The sequence below is a fragment of the Macadamia integrifolia genome, chromosome 14, assembly GCF_013358625.1.
Source record: "Macadamia integrifolia cultivar HAES 741 chromosome 14, SCU_Mint_v3, whole genome shotgun sequence".
NCBI lineage: Eukaryota > Viridiplantae > Streptophyta > Magnoliopsida > Proteales > Proteaceae > Macadamia > Macadamia integrifolia.
The window spans coordinates 14,624,098-14,632,081 of NC_056570.1; the positions used below are offsets into that span (position 1 = coordinate 14,624,098).

General features: G+C 40.4%; 1 non-coding gene across 1 annotated transcript; it reads right to left on the reverse strand.

The window, feature by feature from the left end:
• Positions 1 to 7,863: 7,863 nt before the first annotated feature.
• On the reverse strand, positions 7,864 to 7,970 carry LOC122062191. The gene has a single exon (XR_006134820.1). It is a non-coding gene; the product is annotated as a small nucleolar RNA R71 (small nucleolar RNA).
• Between the last annotated feature and the right edge of the window lie 14 nt (positions 7,971 to 7,984).

Here is a 7,984-nt window from a genome sequence, read left to right on the forward strand (position 1 = left end):
CGGTCATATCTTTGACCACCTTCACTAGCTTTCCCGTTGCAATTGGTTTGGGCACAGTACATACAGACCATTATTCTCTGTGCTCTCCTTTGCTTTGCATACGTGCTTCTTCCTCTGAAAGAATGGGGCTTGAGCTTGTGCAGCTCCCTACCTCTTGGTTCTTATAATAGGGAGCATATGTGGATTTTTAGATTTGTGGGAAGCTGCAAACTCCAGGTGAGCCTTATCTTCTTTTCCCATTCTCATTTCAGGAGGACCCAAGGACTTGGCAATTCCTTAGATCGAATTAGTGTCATGAGGTTTCCAAAGGAGAACCCATATTTGATCAATGCGATTTCTACTATCCCAGTGATGTAACTATCTTGGTCACTCTCATTGACCAGCATTTTCTGTTGTTCCACTTCATGAGTCACCTAGTCGAACTAGTCTTGAAAAAACACTTCAAATCCTAGTTGCATCTTTGCTGCGGTTTCATCAAACCATGGCTCCACATTTCCATAAAAGGGGAAATCCTCTCATTCTCTTACAAAATACTCATTGAGAGTAGGGTAGTAAGAGACAGAGATCTTCCTAGTCATCCTCAGCACTTTCTACCCCTTGGTGATCGGAGGAGTGTACCCGAGACTATTCTTTCCTTTGTTCACTGCCAATCTAGGCTGCTTTGGAACTCCTGGATAATATTTCCCTAGTCCCATGCCAAGAAAATATTGTATATCTAATTCACTGGCGGCCTCAAGATGGCTTCATAGTTAGTTGGGACTTCCTCCTTTGGCCCATCTTTGGCAATGGCTGCATAAGTTGTATCTAATTCAAAACCACTTAGTTGGACCACTTGGTCTTGTTCTTCTCCATTTTCAATATTGGCCAAAATGTTAACCACTTTGGGATCTCCGGCTACTGTGACCACTTTTCCTTTATGATTGAACTTCATTTTTTGATGGAAACTAGAGGACACTGCCTTTGCAGGATGCAACCAGGGCCTTCCCAGGAGCATGTTAAAGTTGTTGGTATGTCAATGACTTGGAAATCAATGTCGAACTTCGCTGGGCCAATCTTTATAGCAAGAGTAATGATGCCAAGGATCTTCCTCTTGGTATGGTCATATGCCGGTATGGTTTGAGTTGTCGGCCTTATTTCTTTCAAGTTGATGCCAATACCCATTGTCGATCTCAAGGGTAGCACATTTTAAGCGGACCCATTGTCAATAAGAACCTGGGGAACGTCAAGGCATTCTACTGTGATGTGGAGAGCTCGATTGTGCTGGGCTCCTTTGGGAAGCTCTAAATCTAAGAACATCAGAGATTGCACCACATATGTTGCCCCTACTATGTGTGTGAGATGTGCCAGATTTATTTTGATTGGCATTTGCACATTAGTGAGGGACTTCAAGATTGCTTCACGGTGTGTGGGGGATGCCATCAACAATCCCCAAATTGAGATGTTTGCTTGGGACTACTGGAGTTGAGCCAAGATTGGGTTCTTCAGCTCTTTCTTCACACTGCTAGTTCCTGCCTCATTAGTCCTTGACTGTTCTACCACTAGAGCCTTGCCCTTGTAGTCTTTTCCACTTCTAATTTCCATCACGTTGACAGGTTTCTGCATAATGACCTCTGTGGGATAGCAATCTTCATCATCACTATTTGTTATGGTCATTATCCCACCATGGGATCATCCTCTTCTTCTGATTCTCCCTTCCTGCTTAGAGTGAGAAGTCGAGGTTCTCCACAAATATCCACAGACAACTTCTTGACTGCATTGGAAAGCTGTTGGAGTGCAACGACTACTGCCTCTGCGAAAGTGTCATCTGGCCCTATTTCCTCCAGATCATCCAACTGCTCACGGTAGTACTAATCACTGACAATTACTTCACCCAGCATGTTGTCAATTTCTTCCACCCTTTCTCGCATTCTCAATGTGTTGGAGTACACTTCACACAGCTTTTCCTCCATCTCTAATGCAGATTCGGGTTCATCTAGATAAACTTGCATTAGCCCTCTAGATCCTTCATCACTTTCTGAATCTGATATAGAATCATCACCTCCATACAATGGGAAGGGTAAATGCCACATGTAGGATCAGCTATTAAATCATCATCACCAATAGCATAGACCGAGAAACATGTTTGGAGATTTAGTGAGTAATATTCCGACTCATCATCATTGTCATTATACCAAGGTCCTTGGTAGTCATCCCAGTCTGGACACCCATCATCCTCTTGAGAATCAGAGTTGTCTCCATCCTTCTCATCTTCATTCACATTCTCATCGTCATTGTCATCGTCATCATCTTCTTCTTCGTTGATTTCCCCCTCACTTGGTTCTTCATCAGATTCTTCTAGACCATCAAATTCTTCGACATCCAAACGCTCATAGTATTCAGAGCTTATAGACCAGAAGATTTCCATAGGATTTGCCTTGACATTAATGGCTCGAAGTTAAACTAGTCTTAATTCATCAACCTCTGTGTCACTCCTTATGTGGATTAGGGAGATGTGTTCCTTGACCTATTCCCCTATGGCCAATGTGGTTACTGGTCTGAGAAGATCAACTGTAACCTCTTCAATTACCTCTGGATCATCCTCTGAAGATATAGCGGGCTGAATTAGAGAAGTGGGATCACTTTCCTGGTCTTCTCCTAAAGCATTCACTAATCCTGTTGATGAGGTAATCTTTGAGGAATCTGGTAGTGCAAGCATATCCTTCCAATTGTACCCATCCATCCATCCTTCTTTTGGGTTATATACCAAACCGTGAGAATGGGATTGGTATGAGGGTGATGAGGGGTAAGAAACAAGATGGTATAAAGATGATGTAATGTGAGAGGTAGGATATGAAGATTGGGGGTGATAAGATGAGGAGATTCCTTCGCTTTGATGGTGGGGGGAAGGTTGATGGTATGGTGGAGGCTGATAATATAGTGAAGGTGGAAGGTATGGTGGAGGTTGTTAATATGGTACGGCGGATTCTTCTATTGATGAGGAAAGATGAATGGCAGGAGTCCGATCTTCTGATTCTTCTTCTGATGATTCTCTTCTTCTGGGGGCCTTATGACTCCAGCCCTTTAACTCATTAGTTTCCTGTAGGTGCGGGCATTTATATGATTCTTTCGAGTTCTAGGTTGAGTAGGGTCACTCTCTATGGCTTCTTCCTCTAGATTGTTCATATGATCAGGGAGTGGATTAGTGTTGACATTGGGAGATTGCTTGACCTTGACTTCAATGGTCCCGTTGTCTGCCAAGTCCTAGATTGTATGTCGTAGAACTATACATCTTTCAGTGGTGTGCCCTTTCTGAGTATGGTAAGCACAATATTCATGATCCCTATACCAAGCTGGAGGAGGGTTGCTGATTACTCTTGAAGCCACTATTCCTAGCATAATATTCATGATCCCTAGCAATCCCTATTTCTTTAAATTCTCATACATTGTTGTCACGGGCATTCCCAAATCAAAAAACTGCCATTTTGGATGAGGGGCCTTTTAGGAGGGTGTATTTGCTTGTATTATGAATGGCTGTGAAGAAGTGGCTGGTGGGCCTGACTGCTAAACTGCACTCACCATATTACTTTCTAAATTCTTTCCACATCTGACTCTAGTGTTCTTCCCTGCATCTTGGGAGGATCCTTGATATTGGCTTCTCTTAGGATTCTGTTCTCCACCCGTGTGCCGATGGCTATCAAGGCATCAAAAGTCTATAAATGTTGGTAGTAAAGAACATCATAATAAGGCTTTGATAAGTTCTCTATCAACATCTCCACTTGCTCTACTTCCGAAGGCCGATCTACCATCTTGGCGGCCTTATCTCTAAACCCCATCAAGAAGGCGGTGAATCCTTCTCTAGGCTACTGCCTTAATGTCTCAAGCTCTCGTCGCTTCACATCCACTTCAGTGTTGTATGAGTACTATTTAGGGAAGGCTTTCACCATCATCGTCCAATTCTAAGTTTGGGATGACTCCAACTGTGTGAGCCACCTTAGTGCTGGTTCCGATAGGGTTAGCATAAAGGCTTGCCCCATCTGGTTATCTGCAAGTTGCCACGACTTGGCGATGCTAAGGAAGACTTTGAGATGAGCTTTAGGGTCCCCTGACCCGTCAAACCTATCAGTCTGCCACTTGAATTTCTCGGGAATCCTTGCCCCAGAAAAGAAACTCATTTCATCAGAATCCACTATTTGACTTTTCGAGCCTTTTCCCGCTCGAATCATGTTTTCCAACTTCTCTAATTACTCTTTGAGTTTCCTTTCTTTCTCCATTTCTGGAGGCTCAATGCGGACATGTGCTGCAAATTCCTCTTCTTCATCTTCAATCACCACCCTGGGAGGAGGAACTCTGGAATAGACCCCTCGTTGACCATTTGGACAGGTAGGTGAGTATCCTCTTTGACTGGTTGTCCTGACTTGCTCTGGTTCTCCTGAGTCAACTCGAGAAGAGTTTCCATGATGACCTGTAGCTCCATTCTATTCCACATCTCCCGTAGCCAATGCTGTCTCATTCCTGGGATTAGCTCTGGGAGGGTTCTGAAGTGTATGCAATATCTGAGCTATCCCTCTCTTGACTTCAACCATTTCTGTTTGCAAGGTTTCCATGGGACGAACCCAGACCTGTTTGGGTGATTCAGAGTTTTTTTGGATCCATACTAATTGGACTGTAATCACTTGGTAATAGACAATCTCGGAGAGATGACTGAGGTGATACTGGATTTAGGCGAGTCATCCGAATACCCTAACGCGGCCAAAAGGACCACGAAGAATACTTGAGGTGTAGAATTCTGCTTGAACCAAAAGTGGCTTATTTTAGGATTCTTGAATTCCCAACCCCCTATTCACACATTCACTAGATTAACAGCCAATGATCTATCCAAAGTAGGCCGCTTAATGATAGGGATGGATAGGGTTCGATGCCCTCGATCCACCCAATGTCATAAGCGGGAGATTCATACAAATGGTTTGTCGAGAATATTCCCATAAGACATTCTATGTAATAAAGTCATGCTTTTCTTGCTCTTTTTCCCACTAGGTGTCCTTCCTCCTGATTTTCTCAAGACTTCTTGGGACTTGACGTGACTCTGATGGGATTTCCCCTAAGTCACGTATCTGGACTTTTTCCTTAAGGAGGAGGGACACATTTTATCCAAAACCCACTTAGGAAAGCAATTCTTTACGACGGGAATATAATATAGGAATATTTCTTTTCAAGACCGCAAATAAGTTCTATAGTTAGCTTGTGGTGTCCTAGCTTCTTCATCTATTTTCTACATGATGCGAGCATGCAGTGGATGTGATGAGCACATTTATGTGTGAAATATAGGGTAATAAAACATACATTTTATATATTTAAAATAGAGCTACCTTGGGTTTTACTCTCTTTTTGTAGGTTTTGTATTTTAAAGACTTTAAGCATTATCGAGTGTCATATCTCTCCAACAATAACTATCGAGTGTAGTTGGTGAGCTATGGTGTGCAAAATTCCCTTGCTCACTAGGAGGTCTCAAGTTCGAATCTCATGGTTGTCTTTTTTTGGAGAATTTTATTGAAGATTTTCTACTTTTCACTCACTTTAAGCACTAAGGGCATAGAGAAGATGTCCACATCAAATTAAAAGCAAGAAAAATCATGGGAGGGGTTTCCTGCGTAAGAAGAGAAAAAAAAAGGAAAAAAAAAAAGGGGAGAAATAAATCTAGTCTAAATCTTCTCTCCTCCACATCATCACCAAAAGATTATCCAAATCACACAAAGCAAGAAGGAAAATCGTCCCTTTGAGGGAGAAAAAGAAGAGACAAATAAATTAGAAAAAAGGAAAGAAAATAAGCAAAAATATATTATAGGAAATTTCTCTAAGTTTATTTCTCTCTTCTCTCTCCTCCACCTTCGCACTTTTGGTCTCAAAAGATCTCACAAGCAATTGTGGGTTTCTCCCTTTTAGGAAAGAGAAATTTGTCACTCTACCTCCCCATTCCCTATAAATACAACTCATGTAAGAGGAGGGGAGACAATTCATTCTTCTTCTAGGATTTTTTTTAGTTGCGCTATCTCTTTCTCTAGTTTTCTCTTTCTCTAGCTCTAGTTCTAGGTTTATGCTTTAAACACTTTTGTAAGTTCTTTTTATTCAATTAATGTAAGCACTTTTGCTTTTGATTCAGCCTTTTATTTTTATTGCTTTAGCATTCAAATTATAATTTTCAAGTTCTAGTTCTAGGCTTAGTTCTAGGTGATATAAACAAGCTATGAAGCATGTCTTTCAAGTTCAATTTATTTTTTCTTCAGATTTGTTTTCTCTAGTACTAGAAATTTCAGATTTGGTTTATTCCAGATCTGGTTTTTAGTACTGGTAGTATCTCAAATCGATCAAGTTTTCAGTTCAAGGGTTGAAGTTCAAGTAAGTAGGCTCCTTCAGTAGTCTTCTCTCCCCCTCTCATTCCCTCTTCTGACTACCATTTCTTTCTTAATTCAGGATTTTAATTTTAGTCGTTACATTATTATTATCCCTTTTCCCCATGGTTCATGGCTAGTGTATGTATTGGCTTTGCCCCTCCTATTCATAGAACCATCAATTTATTATTTTTATTTTAATTGTCTCTCTTTCCCTAAAGCCAAGTAGAGTAACCCTTGTAAGAGTGACTCTCTGGTCAAGTAGGAAATCTCATATTATGATGCATCCCTCGGGCTAAGTAGAGAAACCTACTTGTGAGTCTCTCTCTAGCTTTATCCCCTTTCTTTTACTTTATTTTTATTTCAGCATTTTTCCTTTATTTTTTTTAATTGTGTGGGTTGTTTATTTTTAATTATTTATTTATTTAATTTTAATTGCATGGCTTGCGTCTTTAAATTCTTAGATGACGTATGGTTAGGACGTTATTTTAGATACATATGTTTAGGACTTTAATTAGAATTAGATCACAACCATTAATCATTTCACTTTCGCATTATTAAAAAAAATAATAATAAAGTGGTTGCTCTCCCTGTGTTCGATCCGTAGCTATACTGATCCGTACGCTTGCGGTTATATTTTAAAATCTCAAACAAGTTTTTGGCGCTGTTGCTGGGGAGACAGTTCCATGTTATTTTTCGCTTTCTTTTGGTAAATCGGAATTCTTTGTTTGCTTTGTTTTGTTTTTCCTTTTCTTTTATTGAATTCCTGAGAAGAACAACTTGCAATAATAGTTGTATCGGTGGAGGTCGTTATGCCTCACAGTATGATAAAAATAGGTTTCACCCTATAGCAGTACCTCAGGAATTGACCTGAGCAACCCCGGATCCCTGCCGGTAAGCTACCAAAAAGCCAAAAAAAATAAATAAATAAATAAATAATCATTAAAAAAAAAGTTTTGCTATCCATTCTTTTGTGCTTGTCTTACTCTAGTTGTGGGTAGTTTTCTATTGCATGAGTGTTAGGTGGGCACGTAATACTAAGAATCGGTTAGAAAGAATAGATCTAATAAGTAGTAACCATATACGTTTGCTCTCTTTAAAACCTTTCAATATAGGAGACCAACATCAAAATCCTTCACCTAAATCTCTAAAAGATAGGTTCTACCCTGCTAGAACAGCCCAACCGTCCTGCATAGTTCTACCACAAGCCCAGGGCAATAATTTTGAACTCAAATCTCAATACATCACTATGTTGCCCCACTTCCATGGGTTGACCTCTGAGGATGCATACCTATTTCTAAGGGAATTTGAAGAGGTATGTGTTCTAATTAAGATCCAACAGCTTTCTGATGATGCTGTTAAGCTTAGGTTTATCACTTTTGCATTAAAAGACCAAGCTAAGAAGTGATTGTATGGGTTACCCACAAATTCCATAACCTCATGGGAACAGTTCATAGTTGTCTTTCTCAAGAATTTTTTCCCAACTCACAAGACCAATAAGCTTAGAAGTGATATCCTTCAGTTTAGGCAAAAGCCTACTGAGTCCTTTTCCAAACTTATGGAGAGATTCAAGGATCTACTCCAAGAATGCCCTCACCATGGCCTAGACTTATGGCATT